Below are 17,458 nucleotides of genomic sequence, written 5' to 3'. Positions count from 1 at the left end.
TTGTGAAGATGGTTATCCTCCCTTTATTAATCTATAAATTCAGTATAATCACAACTGGACCTTTTTGTTCCCAGACCTTGATTAAATAATTTCAAAATACATATGAATAAATGTGAATAGCCAAAACAATCCTAAAATCATGAGCATCTGCAATACCTGATACTTAAACTGTAATTTCAAAATTACAGTATTTAAGAGGCAATACTAATGCAGGAATAAACTGATGAGTGAAACAGAACTGAGAATCCAGAAAGAGCTCTCTGGGAACAGAGATTCAATAATGGGGGTCTGAAAGCTGATCTTTTCCACTTCTGCCCTCCAGTGATGGGTAGCTGAATCCCTACAACATCACACCTTAAAATAAATACCAAGAGATTAAAAGATTGAAGTCTGAAATATTAATAATAAAATGATACCAGTAGATGTAGGCAAATATTTCTGTAATCTTACAGTAGGAAAGGACTTTCTAAGGATGACAAGAAAAGACTGACTTCAAAGGAATAAGGAAAAGTGACTCCAGAGAAAAAAACTTCTACACTATAAAATAAAGCTCATTAACCTGAAAAGCAAACGTCTTTTAAGTATCCGCAATATATACATAAAAGTTAATATTACTACAATATACAAACAGCTATTTTAGAAGACAATAAAAATGAACACTTTAAAGGAAAAGAAATGGGCAATGAATGTGAACAGGCAATTAAATAAACAAAAGAATATAAATGGCTAATAAATATATGGAGCAATGATCAATCCTGCTAGCTACTAAACACAAATTTTTTATACATTACTTTATCAAAGATTAAAAAATTGTAACACCCAATATTGTCAAAGGAATAAAAAAAATACCTCTCATAAGTAGGAGAGTTAACTAGTATCTTTCTGAAGGGTATGTAGGATATACATTGATTTTAAATGCTGACTTCTGCTAAGATTTGAATGTCACCTCCAAAACTCATGTTGAAATTGAATTGCCATTGTGACAGTAATAACCAGTGAGTCCATAAAAAGTAACTGGGTGATGAAGGCTCTGCCCTCAAATGCCCTTATCTTAGGAGTGAGTTCCTGGTAAAATGAAGTCTGGCCCCATCTTGCCCTTGTTTGCTCTTGTGCTCTCTTGCATTCCACCACAGGATGATAGAGCAAGAAGGCCCTCACCAGATGCAGCCCCTCAATCTTAGACTTACACCAGCCTCCAGAACCGAGAGCTATATAAACTTCTATTATTAATAAATTACCGAGTCTGTGATCTTCTGTGATAGCAACACAAAAATGGACTAAGACAACTAACTTCCAACCAAATGGATCTGTATATTCACTTTTGAAATGTACTTCTGTTCCAAACACTTTAATATATGTTAAATATATATTAACTATACAAACAAAATACTAAAAAAGACCAAGCCACTGAACTATTTAAATACAAAGCAGTTTGTTAAGCTACAACTGTGAGCCTTCTGGGCTCAAGCAACAGAGATGGCCAAAAGTCTACATCCTGTAGGGATAGTAACAGGCACTAAAAAGGTACCCATGCACGGCTGGGATAGAACCTCAGGCTCACTGCTTGAAACCAATACCTAAGGTGGAGAGGCTCTTCCAACCTATGAAAGGAGCCAGAAAAAGCTACTACTAACCACTGCATGGGGCTATGGTTTAGATGAAACTATGTGTCCAGTAAGAAATATAGATCTTAGTTTGTGTCTTATTCTTGGAAAGAGAAGCCTCATCCTGATGTTACCAAGAATCAAGGGAATCAAACCTCCAATATAAAGATGTGGTTTTAGATGGAGATGTAGGTGCATGTAAAACCACTGGATAAGAAGAGTGAAAAAGAAAACAAAACAAAGAACTTTCCAGTCAACAGGAGACTGCAAAAGCAAACTCAAAACACACGAAGAAAACTAAACTAAGATGAACAGCAAACAAAATCAACAACTGTAATTCATTCTAGAAGAAAAAAATGACAATCTGAAAATAATTTTAAATGTTAAAAGGAAGCCACAATAGCCACTAAGGGGAGAAAAATTAAAAACAGGCAGAAATCAAACCAGAAAAGGTGGCTGCTAGAGAGAGAGCCTGAATATTTTTTTTAAATTCACTGAGAAATAAAAACTGAAGCCACATAAACTCTAGCTGGACAAAGTCAAAGTGTGAATTAGTAAATTAGAAAATGATACTGAGGATCCACCTAGAACATAATACAGAGACTAAGAAGGAATATGGGAAAACAAATATTCAAAGATATGAAGGCTAAGGAATTTTCTAGAAACAAAGAAAGGTATGAGTCTTCCCATCAACAATGTATTTCAAAGAGGAGCTATAGATAAAACAACATAGTTAAGCATAATTTAGAAATGTGTTTAGAATATCAAGTATGGCAAAACAAGCATTAACATGTCACACTTATAATACGCAAGGCTCTGTTCTAAGTGCTTTAAAACTTAATCCTCATTACAACCCTATGACACAGATACAATTTTATCTCCATTTTGAACTTGCCCAAGGTCACACAGTAAGTAGTGTTGAAAGAATAAAGAAATACAATCTTTTAAAAAACTACCAGAAAAAAAAAAAATTACATACAGAAGCGTAACAATTAGGCACAGACAAGACTTCTCAGAGATTCAAGTTTGCCAAGTTTCACAAGACAATGAAATAACATACTGAGGGTGCTGATGGGAGGAACCCTATCAACCAAGAATTCTCTATCCAGCTGAAAAACAAAGTAATGCATAAAACATACTTTCACACAAAAACTAAGGACATTTACAAGCCAGCCTCTTACTAAAAGGATTACTAAAGGATGTACTTCAGCAAGAAGAAAAGTGGACTCAGAGAAGATGCAAGGAACAATAAGTACAGAAACTGGTAAAAATACTGGCTAATTAAACAATTTATTGAGTATAAAAAGGAAAATGAAACTCTTTTATGCTAAAAAAAAAGAAGTGGAAATTAAATTGTAAGCAATTATACAGAGGATGGAGAAATGTTCAGTTTAATCAAATGTCAGCTCATAAAAAAAAAAAAATCACCAAATACAGAAACAAACTACCATAAGTACAACTTCCTAAGGACTTCTGATATTGGAATTAGCAAATATAAGATATTATATCTATGGACAAAATGCCCGACAACGTATTTTTTTGAAAACTAATGAAAAATAAGAAACTATAAAAAAATTATCATGCAGACCGAGAAAGAAATACTACTTTCAGAAATAAAAACAATTGGCTGGGAGAGGGTGAGGGTTGAAAAAGTACCTATTGGGTACAACTTTCACTATTTGGGTGATGGGTACACTACAAGCCCAACCTCCACCATTATTCATGCAATATCCATGTAACAAGCATATGCACACCTCTGAATCTAAAAAAATAAATTTTAAAATGTTGATATTAAAAATTCAAAGGGTGAGTTACATAGATTAGATACAAATGAAGTAAACCAGTCAACTGAGTTGAAGAAATAAAATAATAAAGTTGCCATTTGGGAAGTGCTCAATAAAAAAGTAAATACATAAAAGTATGTTCACTTCAAAAAACCTACAAAGGCCAAAGGAAAGGGGAAGACAAAAAAGAAAATCAAATTCTCCAACAACAGTAACATAAATGGTCCATAAAAGTAGGCTCTAAGAATTTAAGACCTGCACATTAGGGTGCCCCTGAAGCCCAGGAACTTTTTTTTTTTTTTTTTTTGAGATGGAGTCTCCCTCTGTCACCCAGGCTGGAGTGGAGTGGCGCCATCTTGGCTTACTGCAACCTCCACTTCCCAGGTTCAAGCAATTCTCCTGCCTCGGCCTCCTGAGTAGCTGGGACTACAGGTGTGCACCACCACATTCGGCTAATTTTTAAGATTTTTATTAGAGATCGGGTTTCGCCATGTTGGCCAGGCTGGTCCTGAACTCCTGATCTGCCCACCTAAGCCTCCCTGGGATTACAGGCATGAGTCACCACACCCAGCCAAAACCTAGGAACTATTAACTTATCTCTCTATTCATGTCAATTCTCTGCAACATGGCTAAGGTAGTAGTAAAGTTTAACATTTATTGCACTACGAGAATCAGAAAACATCAGCAAAATGATAGTGCCTAAGTAGCAGAGCTTACTTTTGTTTAACAAATACTCTTCTGTTATCTCCTATTTTATATATTTATGATTTATATTTAAATCACAGCAATCTTTACATCCTCACATCTTTAAAGGTAGAAGGGTTTTGTTTTGTTTGTTTGAGGCACAGTGTTGCTCTGTCACCCAGGTTATAGTTCAGTGGCACGATCACAACTCAAAATTATAGCCTGGAGCTCCTGGGCTCAGGTGATCCTCTCACCTTAGCCTCCCAAGTAGCTGGGAGTATAGGTGTGCCACTACATCCAGCTAATTTTAAAATATTTTTTTTTAGAGACAAGGTATCACTATGTTGCCCTGGCTGGTCTCAAACTCCTGGGCTTGAGCAATTCTCCCGCCTCGGCTTCCCAAAATGCTGGGATTACAGGCTTGAGCCACCATGCCTGGCCAAAAGTTTTCTATTAGTTTGCGGTTCTAGAAAGTCCCTCCAATTTCCCTCAGCACTAAAAATATTTTCACAGACTTCTATGTTTAAATACTCCTCTAATAATACTCAGTCCTGTAGATTAGCCAGTTAAATCAACAAATACTCTTGTTTCTCCTATAATACAGATCATCTATAAAACAGGAAGATTTACATAGAGGAAATCTTTTATAAAGAAACAAAAACAAATTATATATACACATTTTGTAAACTTGGTTTCTGCTACTATAAACATTCAGATAACACATTTTATCTATTAAATAATGAATATCAATTACTCTGAAGAAAACATAACCTATCTTTATCACCTGTTCCTTAAAAAATTAAGTATAAGATATTGCAGGCAGTATTTCTGATAAGAAACTGAAAATAGAATTTAAAATATATCATCATCCTAGTAGTCAAACAGAGGTACCAACAGTCTAACAATGTGTATTCCCCTCCCCCTAAATTTCCAGTCTGCTTATTAAAGGACTTTATTGACTTTACACCTATATGTGATTTATCACTCTTCTTGGGGCACTTTAACTGAATGCCCCTAAAATCTCAGTAACAATCCTGATCTAATCAGAAAGCCTTTGACCTATAAAATCAAGGTATGATTTTCTTTGGAAGCTGCGATTTCTCATTGAGCTCCATTTTCTGGCTAAAAAGTGAACGACGCAGCCCGCTGAATCTGACAGCACCTAAAATAGGATTCTTCCCCTCCTACTTGGACCCAAGGGGGATAGTGCCATTTAATCCTCTGGAAGATTTATCTGAAAAATAATCCCAAGGTGATATGGGTTTCCTACTCTGTACTGGTTCCAATCTGAAGATGTTAGAACAAACCAAAGAGAACACATGATTATCGTTCAGCTTCAAAATTCCTACACACTGTTCCAGAAAGAAAGTATCTTAAGGGTACTAAAGCTCATCAGAAAACGAGGCTATCCTTTGTGCTTCACTGACATATGCCTAAAATTCAAAATTCAGTACTAAAAGTTTTAAATATTTTACCTATGTTTTACAACATCTTTGTCTTTTATTCCTTCCCTCTAGGTTTTATTCTCTCTTAAAACAGCCTCCAAGTTTTATTCTAATGCCCACAAACTCAGTATCCTTGAATTTTTAATGTCCCTTTCTAATCCTGCTCTTATCACTTTGCCCCTCCTCAGCCTGAGCAATCTCTTCTTCTGTATCTCCTTTCTTGCTTTTAATTCTTCCTCATTCTTGGACTTAGTAGGGGATTAAGAAGGTAGACTCTAGGCAAGCCAGATGCAAAGGTAAACATATCACAGTAAACTCATGCAAGTCTGAGTTTAAGACTTAAATGGTATTTACGGGAAGCTGAGAGGCTGCTGAACAATTCACAGTGAAAAGCACCACTAGGAGTAAGGGCTAATGGTACACATTCTTTTGAGTTATACCAGTAAGGAGTCTGGTTCTTGGTTTAAATGGGGATGCAGTCTCTCAATTACTTAACTTTTTCCCAGTCAGACAAGAATTGTTATTTAAGTTGTAAAAGAAAGCTAACTTAATCATAGCTATCTCATGAGGCATACAATACACATGTAAGTGAAAAATCACTAATAAAGTTACCTGTATTCCATTTATATAAAATATCTAAACTAGACAAATCTATAGACAGAAAGTAGATTAATGGTTGATAAGGGCTGAGAGACGGGTGAATGGGGGGTGACTGCTAATGAGTACAGGGTATCTTTTGGAGATGATGAAAACGTTCTAAAATTAAATTGTGTTAATGGTTGCATAAGTCTGAATATACTAAAGTACTGAACTGTAAACTTTAAATGGATGAATGTTATGCTATGTGAATTATAAAGCAATTTTAAAAGATTACTATGATTGTATGGTTTTTTAATCAATATTTTACATAAAAAGGTTAAAAAACGTAACTATGGATTATATATAGCAGCATAAAAAATACTCATGCTGTAGTAAATTTTTTTTCAAAGGTTAAAAAAGTTATCTGAAAATTTCTCAGCCGACAAATATTTCACCTTATAGCCTTGAATATTTACTTCACTTTTTCGGTTAAATATTTACTTACCCTCCTTCAACAATAAACTTCACCCAAATGAATTCTAATGCAAATGAACTGTAACTGAGTTCAATGTGCCCCAAATTAAGACAATACAAAATTTCAAAAAGCAAATCAAAATCAACCAACTGAACCAACTAAAGTAAACCGGGTAAAGTTCTTCTATGCTAAAGACCAATTTTTTTAACCCCAAAATTATTCAAAAAATAATTAGTCTTTGCTAAATCGGTTAAAATATAAAAGTACTCAAACCATACTCTGCACAGATACTGGCAGCAGTTTCAATCTCACAAAGTGCAAGTGAACACACCTTGTCACTTCTGATGTTCTTCATAGGTTTCCTGATTTTTTATTTAATGTATCAACATCTTCTAGTTGTGCTGTGATCTGAAGTACATAAGCAGTCTTCTTAAATTTCTATAAAGGCATGTATTACACAAGTTTTTAAAAGTAAACTTTGTAAGTATATAGTTGCTAGAAAAATATCTAAGCTAAATTTAGTTGGAGGGCTCTAGTGACTACAAAACTTAGATACTGACCTATTTTCACTACAATTATAGTACAAGCAAAACACTAAAAAGACTTACACGGCATAGAACTATTTAGTTCTTAAAGTTTTTAAGAATGCTTTAGCATTTACAATCTCAATTTGCCTCATCTGTTAACTAATTCAGATTGATCAGTTTTGGACAATTTGTCTTACTAGTTACGGATAACCTGTCTTACTAGTTTTGGATAACTTGTCTTATTCAAGTTATCCAAAACTGAAGAGGATTCAATTCCTAGTTTGCTACTTTTAAATCCCTGCATAGTTGAGGATTTGGACTCAGACTAACCGAGAAAACAATAACTGACTTCCTGACCCAATCTAACCTTTTTTCTCTCGCTTAAACCTAATAAACAAAACCCCTCACATAGAGCATTTACAAATGTTTGCTGGTAACCTTATATACTTAAGTTGAAAGAAAGGAAAAATATAACTTATTAAACATTTAAGATGGCAAAACATTCATTTATATACAAATACATGGGGATTCTAAATATTTTACATATATGAAATGTCCCTGCTGAAAAAAATGACCAAAAGCATTTGCCTCTAACAGACTTCTGTTGATATAATCTAACATTTTTCAAAATAGAGTCACTCACTGAGTTCATGAATTGTGACATGAGATACTTTTTGTGTAGGAAGATAGATGCTGAGGAAAGACAGAAAAAAACCTTTTCAAATGAAAGTCTATTTAATAGCTTAAAAAATGTGTAACCACCTACCCTCCTATACTTGAATAGCCACACCCCAAATCACATGGCCCAAAATGAACTTCTCAACTCCCGCCACTTCTTAGTTTCACGTCTCAGGAAACAGATCTATCCTTAGTCATAAGCTCAAAGAATCCTCTATTTCCCTTATCACAGCACTTACCTGGTGAATTATCTCTCACTTTAGATTTTAAGATCCAGGAGGAAGAAAGAGATCATGTCTTTTTTGTTCGTATTTAGCATATGACACTTGACGAATACATGAGACAAATGAATAACAGCCATTATACCCTGGCTTTTCCCTTGTCAACACTGATTATCATCTATGTAGGAAAAGGTATTTTCAGAGAAGCTGGCCTAACAAACTGTATCCTACCATTTTCCATCTATAGAATACATGGTTGTCTTTTATCCCTATAAAAATACCATAATGGATTTCTAAAAAGAAAATATTGGACCCTAAAAGAAATCTACGGCTTAATCAAAACTTGATTTTCAGACTACTGTTCATCAATGACTTTAAAAAGTTTATCGACATCATTAGAGACACATTCCCATTATTGAAAAATGCCACATAACGAAGGGAACAAAAGAGAAAAAACGTAGTTATGACATATTTTCTTTCCCTGAGCTATTTATTTATTCATCTGCTCATTCATTCAACATTCATGGATGGATTTTTTCTAAACTTTTCTCTACGCAAGAAGCCAAGTATAAAGTAATTCAGACACAAACAAATTTCTGGGAGCTGGGAAATCCATTTTCAATGTATTCTAGCCAAAAATATCTCTAACTTAATCTTGGAGTTTTACTACATAAAACAACTAATACTATTCACACTTACAGAGCTACTTATTTTACTGACTGTAGCAAACAAAAAAAGATCACACTAGACGGCTGACTAGCTGAAACACCTGCTGACTGTATCAAGAAGCATTTATGCAGAAAGAGAAAATGAAGATGGCAGATACAGACTAACAGGGTAAGCTGTGGGTTGATCACAAAACAAAAGCTGCCACTTCTAAGATTGGCCCTTTGGCATCCAAAAGGGCCGTACAGGCTCTCAGAAAGGATAATACCCTACTGCTTTACAAAAAATGAAAATTTTATTTACTATCTACTTAACATTCTGAGGCATGATGGTATACTGCAAAGATGTTTTTCTAAAGCCTGGTAAGTTACGAGATTCTGTTTGGAAAACGAAAACAAAAAAATATATAACCATACCTTATCTTTTATCATTCACATTTTCATTTCTGAATTTTGGTAATAAAAGTAAGCACACTTCATCTTTATACACACAGTACCAAATTTGATGTGATCCTACCAGTCACGCTAAAGAAAAAGGTAGTACTAAGAATCCAAGACATTCAAAGTTGGCAATGAAATATATTCTTATTCTTTGAAATGGTACAATATACAATTATTAAATAACATATTCTTTAAAATAATTAAGCCACCTAAAGTATAATTAAAAAAAGAATGTTTACTTGCATCCCTGCCTGAGGTGGTCATATCATAGATGAATACAAAACACCAGCCTAAATTTAAAGTGAATTATACATGACCCATGCTTTCTCATAGTCTGTTATATTTCCAGCTCACATTCAATTTTCTGTCATGTGTTCATCAGAAAATGAACAGGGAGACTACAAAAATTTAACAGTCATATATTGATTATCTCTTTAAAATGAATGAAACAAGACCTGTTTTTAAGGAATTTATTTTCAATAAACATTGAAGTTTCCATTTATAGTATAATCTCTATTGTAAACTTAGGTAGCTTGTGTTTAAGACTATCTTCTTAGACTCACTATTTCATCTGAATAAAGGAGCAGTGAAATAATTTATATCAGTGGGTTGCAAAGTAGTAAACATGAATAAATTTTAAGTCGTAAGAAAAAAGTGTGTATGGCTTGTAGAACTAATTGTATTATAGCCATATCATATACTTTTTTAATATTAAAAAATGTAATAGCTCTTCTTGGGGAAAATTTTTAAAGGGAGCTAACATATGATAATATACTTTTCAAACTTAGTGTACATCGCCACCTCAAATCCCAACTCAATCACAAGATTCACTCTCTGGGTACAATGGAACAATAGTCATATACTTCATGTACAAAGATTTTCTGACCCATCCCAATGGCCAAGAGACTTACTTTCAGCAGTAGCAATGAAAATGCATGGATCAACCAATTACTTTTGAAAAGTCCAAGGACATGTATTAGGCTTCTGTTACTAGCTCTGAAACTCTTGGCAAATAACTGCTCTGTTTCGATTTCCTCATCTGCTAAGATATAGGTAGTAACAGCACCTAGCTCATAGGGCTGCTGTGAAGATTTAATGAGATAATAATTGAAAATTTATTATAATAGTCCCTGGCACATAAGCGCTCAATAATGATAGTTATCATTGTTAGTTGCTAATGTCAAGGTTAGGAAAACATAAGAGGCACACAAAGAATCAAGAGGTCTCATTAGCATTGTTCTCCAACAAATGGATCTAAGCAGGCACTGACTGATTATATGAAATTATCCATTTAAAAAGCCAATACATTTTACGTTTTTTTTTTTTTTCTTTTTTTGAGATGGTGTCTTGCTCTGTTGCCAGGCTAGAATGCAGTGATGCGATCTCGGCTCACTGCAACCTGTGCCTCCCGGGTTCAAGCAATTCCCCTGCCTCAGCCTCCTGGGTAGCTAGGACTACAGGCGCATGGCCACCATGCCCACGCCACCATGCCAGGATGGTCTCGATTTCCTGACCTTGTGATTCGCCTGCCTTGGCCTCGCAAAGTGCTGGGATTACAGGCGTGAGCCACCACACCCCGCTTGTATTTTCCAAACACTGAAAATAGTCTAGCATTTTGATAAGCTTGAAAGTCTAGTTTAGAGGTTTATTTGAACACAGAGTATGCATATTATTAGATACTTGTTGGGTTCAAATTAGGTCAGCTGATAGTTATCTCTCTTTAACACATCATCTAATTCCTGTGATTCCAAAATTCCTCTCTGGTTAAAAGGACACAAAGTTCATGATAATATTTGCAAATGTAAAATACTCTGAAAAGAGATATGTGATTATAAATGTCCTGTTAACCCTCAAAGCCAAAATGGAGGAAGTTAAAATGATGCCTGCAGGTCCAGAATCAGTCACCCTAGTCTTCTACATCAATATAAGAACACTGCCACACTTCAGATTTGTATTATCTTCACACTTAAATATCCAGGTTCGGAAAAAATAACATACAGGAAGCGAGTCAGAAACGTCCGCTACAATAAAGCTTGTAACTACTCCTACTATCTCCTCCTACAACAATCACTTCCACTCCAGGTAGATTTTGCTTAATATTTACCAAATATCTGAATGTCTACTATCCATAAAGCACTGTGATAGCCGCTAGCCTTTGGGTAAAGTAAAAATTTATTTTTCCCTTTAGAATTAACTAAATGCAGTTATAATTTAAACACAAATACCTAAAGGTAAAATATATGACAGAAATAATACACAGACATTGCTTTAAGTACAGAGAAAGGAGAGATTAAACACTCTGGGGGTCAGAGACGACTTTGTGGAAGAAGAAATATTAGAAATGAGCTTTGCTTAAAGAGAAAACCAAAGCTGGAGAAAGAAAGAAAAGAATTCCAGACTGCACATTAGCAAGAACAAAGATCCATGGAGAGAAAAGAGTGTGTTCCAGAGATGGCAAGTGTATCAGTTTGGTTAAAACAGATTAGTCTTGAGGTCCAATCATGGAAAGTGACAAAAGCCAAACCAAAAATTCTGAACTTTATTCCAGAGGTAAAAGGGAGTCACTGAAGTATACTGAGAGAAACAATATAACGAAAAACCATATTTTAGAAAGAATGTTGATGGTTAATAGAATGGGGGAGGAGATGCAGTACAAGATGGTAGCAGGAAAGAGACCAGTTGGAATGCTAATATCTTGGTTTGGGTCTGCAGTAGTAAGACCTGCATTATTCCAAGACAATTTTTCAAACTTAACCTAGGACTCACATATAAAGCCTTAATGCCTTTTATAAAGACTCCATTTTTAAAAAATGGTAATAACTGAGTTAATCAGAATGATTTAGTTTCCTTACTCTCTTGCATCCTTTCCTGTAGCAATGATATCTTCCTGCTCATTTCTCACCATAAACTGTAACTCCCCTTCAAGATACCAACCCTCATCCTTCCTTACTGATCATTCTAGCCTGAACATTCACCTTTGCTTTATTACTGTTACTCTTTATCCGCAATTTAACCATCTATTCCCACCTAATCATTAACTCCAAACCCTTGACGTCTTGCCAGCTTTGCAGAGCCAAATAAAGCTACTCATACTCAACTTTCTCTTTCTTCTATTACCTCTTAACTTTTAGTCTATTCAAATGCAAGTGCTCTAAATTCCCAGAGTTTACAATGTCTTCTAAATTTTCTACTCAATCTCTAGTTTGGCTTCCAGGCTCACTGCAAAAGCTATACTGAAAGACAACCCTCTCATACTAAGCAAGTCTCTATATTCCTAAGTATCTCAAGATTTCATATACTCAATAATAACAGCCACCATTTATGTGGCACTTTCTTCATGGTAGAAAATATCTCAAGTGATTTATATAATTATTTTTTAAATCCTCAAGATAACCTTACAACAAAAGTATTTCCATTTGACATAAAAAACAAACAAACAAAAAAAAACAGGTTTAAAGAAATCAAGTAGCTTACCCAGGAACACCTGGCTAGGAAGTAGGAGAACAGGGACTCAAACTCTGTCCTAACTTTCAAAGGTTAGTTTTATCACCATGTCCACCATGGGGCCCTTCAATGTGGCTCTACTGATTACATCTGTTCAGAAACATTTCCCTAGATCGTTCATTAAGGATATCAACCACTGGAGAATTATCATGGATTCCATTCCTTAATCTAAACAATGGTAGTTGAAGACATAAAATGTTTAGCTTCGTTAACTTCTGAAACTTTGGGAATGAGAAAATGAACTTAATTTCTTAAATCTTTTCTGAATGTTTTAGAAGAAAACATTAAAGTCTTGCACTGGAAGACTTTACATAAACTTACATGGACTTGCTTAACTCTAGGAATCTATGAATCGTAAGTGTTAATGTTTAGCTTTTGAAATTTTGGTTCCTGGTAACAAGGAGGTTCATCTAATTGTGAAAAATCCACTCAGTAATATCTTAAAAAATACTTTTATATCTACCCAGATCTGATCCTGGCATGTTATTTAGGTTCTCTGACCCTGTATTTCCTTATTTATAAAATGAAGATAACATCATATATTTTAGAGGGTTATGGCAAAAAAATTAAAGCCTAACACAAATAAATGACCAAGAAAGTATGGCTTTCATTACTTTCTTCTGTATCTAAAAGTAGTTTAGTCTCAAAAGATTTTAATTCTAAATCTTATCAGCCACAAAAACTAATCGTGTTTAATCCAGATCTTAAATACAGATACTACATACACTTGGTCAATGGATTCCAAATGAACATATTAAGAATTATAAAAACTGAAGATCCGTCCTTTATCACACATTTACTCAAGGAAAGCTTAAAACATCTCTAATATTATAAAAACAGTATCAGAGTCTAGTTTATTGATACACATTAAAAGCCTGTACCTTTCCTCAGTTTCTTACAAAAATTATAAAGTCTATTACATTTCAGATAAAGGTATATAGAAACTTGCCTCTCTCAATTGTTTACTTTCTGTAGCTCTGACCTGCCACAGCAAAAGAAAAGCCAGGTTACGAGATTATCTAGGTAGTACATGGATAGCTAGGACATTCAAAGGTCAAAATCATCAAAGAATATATTCTGGAGACTCAGAATGAAGTATAAAATTGTTATGTAATATGGAGAACATAAGACATTAGAAAGAGTGAAGAGTAAAGAATATAATCTTTTGATTTTGATATAGGTTAACCCAAGTTTATTTCATTTTGAATGGCTAATAATCCCAGGTCAGTTAATTTATGTATCTTGGCTAATAGCAAAATAATAAACACAACTTAGTTTTAAAATTTGTTATTTGAGATGGAAGACAGGACACACTGTGACATAAAATTACTACTCAACACAGAAGACGACACAACTTTTACCCAGTTGCCTCACCATACCTTCTCCCCTTCTCCAAGGTTTATATATTTCACAGGGCCATGCCTTGTTTTATCTTCTTGCTTAACTCTTACAAAACCCTGCCAGGGTCAATTTTCTTACATGGCCGTCTCTTTCTCCTGATTTGATTAAGGATGGAAAGTATTCAAGAGTATACTGACTCAGAGTCAGGTGCCCAGGCAAGAGTTAGATAATCATTTGAGAGGATCATCAAAATATCACCTTGCTACATTATTTCTACATGACCATAGATTTACATCTTAAAAAATTAATCCAGTTCTCACAGGCATTTCAGAGGTAACAAGTTCCTTGTGGATATATGCCACTCTTTGATTAAAAATTACAAATAAGCACACACACAGTTAAAGCAAAATCAGCAGTACATTCTACTAGCTATTAGAGTAAACAAATGGCCTAGGTATAATCTGAACAAACTCAAAGACTATAGGTATTTAGTAACTGCTTAGCAATATTTACCACATGACAAAATGATGTTGCCATAGATTTCTTTCAAAAACAAATGAGGTATTACAGAATTTTCAAAGGTTTAACAAGATAAGACCCAGCTTGAAGTGACAGAAAAAACCTTCATAATGTATTTTTATAATGTCCTTCACATCAGACTACCAAGGGTCCTGTGCTTGTTCAAACCTGTAGTCTCAACCACCCTCTGTCTCCCATGAAATCTCCATCCTCCTCCCTCTCAAGAGTTTCTCTACACATCCCAATCCCAAAGAAAAATCAAGAATAGCTTACAAGAATAGCTTTTCTAAAGAACCATCACCAACTTAGAATTTGTTAAATAAAACAGAACTGAGAAAGAAATCCAGCCTTAGAACACCGAAACATCTAAGTGCCTCACACATAACAGGTATTTATTTGGCAAAGGTATGTTGACTAGTCACACAATATTGATAAGAAAATTTAAAAATGTAATAACTGGACAGTACATGTGATAATCTAATCTGCCCAACTGGCTTTACTGATTTGGAAGCTGAAACTCAAAAGGTTAAAGGACTTGTCCATGGACACAGATATTTTGGAGCATAGCCATGACTAAACAATCCTTGTCTCCTACTGCACTGTTCCCTTCAACAGGTCATATACCTCAGTCCATCATGTAAAAATATACAATATATATACAAAATACATAAAAAGATACAAACAAAATAAAAAGGAATTTGATGACTATTATTTCTCAAATATAATCGAGGTAGTTAACTTCAAACATTATCAGTCTTAATATACCTTTCCCATAATGTAATTACTTCACTGATCTAAAAATGTTTTATGATATCAAATTAAAATGTCTTAAGCAACTGCCATGTGGTGCAGGAAGTTCATTATAGTTTCAATAATGTGGTACTGCTGTAAACTTCCAGGTTAAAAGTAATCATTCTTACATGACTGAAAGTTTAATCAGATACATGTAAGTTACACGTAACAAGAACAAAACTGTAACACTTGGAAATGTTACTTTGTGCTTCAAATTATTTATTGGTAAAGAAAGCATTAAGTCAATAAAAGTAACATCTAAGAACAGAAAAATCTCCTTATTTTCAATTTTCTCATTTGTAAAATAAGGAGTTACAGAAAAACAATCTTTGGGAAAGGCCCAATATGTAGCAAGATAAAAGTATAAAAGTGAAGTACTTCAAAGAGAGTTGGGGGCCAAACTCTGCTAAATTCCTCAGTGCTCTGGAACCCTAAGTCTCAGCAGAGTGGTGTTTCAACAAATCCCTCCACTCTTCGGAGCGAAACACACTCAGTAAAGTGGTTGTGTTTAAAACCCCAACGTGCAAGTTTGAAAAGACTGTTTTACACAACAATGTTTAAAATTTTCTAATTTCTCTCAATAATGTCAAAATCATTTCCTTTGAGAAAATGGCACCTATCTCTCACACTCTTCCAACCACTTCTTGAAACACATTCAGCTCATTATTCCAATTAGCAGGAAACTCGGGGTGAGGCGGGGGTAGCACACAGATCCCACGGCTTGGACAACTGAAGCATGACCTTTGTGGATTTGTAAGTACCATGTGGTGTTTGAGGAGAGAGAAGAAAAATACCTCAGGTGATGAAATTTTCAAAACGTATCTAAAACTGCAGTTGGTAGAAGGCTCTCCACAGCCAGGTGTCTTTCAAGAAAAGGATCCAAGTTTAATTAAAATCTACAAGCAGAACAGAACCATACCTCAACCAAGCTCTAACATCAAGAAGTTTTACCCAATTTACGTAGTTAAAAGGATGAGAAATCGGAATTTACTTCAATGGATTTGTTCGATGCCTTAATAATGAATGAACTGGATGCATCACTCACTGACTTGAGTTCTGAAGGAGCTTCTCAGACCTGCCCCCTGTAAACCCTTAAGCAATTTCTACAGAATTAGGTTTTTCGAGGCTAAGCCCGATTCAAAAGAAATCTCCCCGCCTCCCTCCCAGGGGCCAAAGCCCAGGACAGCAGGGGCGGCGCGCCCGGGAGGGTAGGGGCGGGAGGACGCCCCCTCCCCGCTCGGGAAAAGTTCCGCACGCCGCTCTCCGGACAGGCTGGCCTGCGGCCCTCGCCCGCTTCGCCGCCACAAACACCCCTCCCGGCCGCGGACTGCCAGGGGGTCGCGCCCCCTCCCCGCGCCGCCGCCACAAACACCCCGCCCCCGCCTCGCCGCCACCGCCCTCGCCGAGCGTTAACCCCTCGCCGCCCGCCGCCCGGCTCGGGGGAGGAGGCCGGCCAGGGGGTGGAGTTGTCGCGTCTCCTCCCGGGAGCGCCCGGGCAGACGCCCGGCTTGTTTACAGGCCCCAGGCCTGCCCGCCGCCGCCGCCGCGCAGGCCCGCACCGCCCGCCCGCCCGCCGTCGGCCCAAGCGCCGCACTTACCCGGAGCAGCCGCAGGCGGGCAGGTCCCTGGTCGGCCGAGGCGGCGGCGGCGGCAGCCGGGGAGGGGGTCACCGCGGCAGCGGCGGGCCAGGTCAGGCCGGGGAGGGGGCGGAGGAGGGGAGGAGCCGGGTTGCGTCCGGGCCCCCGGCTCTCGGCGCCCTCGCGGCTCAGATCATCCGGGCGTTGGAGAGGGAGGCAGAGAGCGGGTCCCGGAGGAGGAGGAGGAAGAGCCGAGGACTCATCGCTTTCGCGCCTCACCTGTCTAGCGTCCCCCCACCCCCCCTCCCCAACCACCCGTTCCGGAGCAGCAGCCGCCTGAGGACCCGAAGCTGCGGGCCGGACCGGCGCCGAGACCACTGCTCTCTAGCTCCCGCGCGCGCTCCCGTCCCTAGCGCCGCCGCCGCCGCCTCTAGCGCGGCCCCGCGCAGGCGCGCTCACGACCGCGTCGCCCCTCCCCCACCCTCCGCTCGCCCCGCCCCGCTGGCTCCGCCGCCGCTACAGCTGCGGCGCGGCGAGCAGCTACAGAGACCCGGATGTCGTTGGGCAGGAACTGCGGCGAAGGCTGGCGGGCGGGGGAGGGGCCGCCACAGATGACGTCACT

The 17,458-nt window shown here is 37.2% G+C and overlaps 1 protein-coding gene across 2 annotated transcripts in view; it reads right to left on the bottom strand.

Moving 5' to 3' along the window:
- Positions 1–16,960, bottom strand: part of PPM1A (protein phosphatase, Mg2+/Mn2+ dependent 1A) — a 48,624-nt gene extending 31,664 nt beyond the window's left edge. Inside the window, exons 1-2 of one of the 2 annotated variants that reach the window (XM_037984079.2) lie at positions 16,858–16,946; positions 16,054–16,155 (exon numbers count right to left, since the gene is read on the bottom strand). The gene's annotated coding sequence lies outside the window, so the exon portion shown is untranslated. Of the gene's footprint in view, positions 1–16,053; positions 16,156–16,857 lie in introns of both variants that reach the window. The other variant, XM_007986857.3, reaches the window with a different exon arrangement.
- Positions 16,961–17,458: the final 498 nt, after the last annotated feature.

The sequence above is a fragment of the Chlorocebus sabaeus genome, chromosome 24 (genome assembly GCF_047675955.1).
Source record: "Chlorocebus sabaeus isolate Y175 chromosome 24, mChlSab1.0.hap1, whole genome shotgun sequence".
NCBI classification, from domain to species: domain Eukaryota; kingdom Metazoa; phylum Chordata; class Mammalia; order Primates; family Cercopithecidae; genus Chlorocebus; species Chlorocebus sabaeus.
Note: the sequence above shows the minus strand (reverse complement) of the source record. Positions and strands in the feature narration are given on the sequence as shown.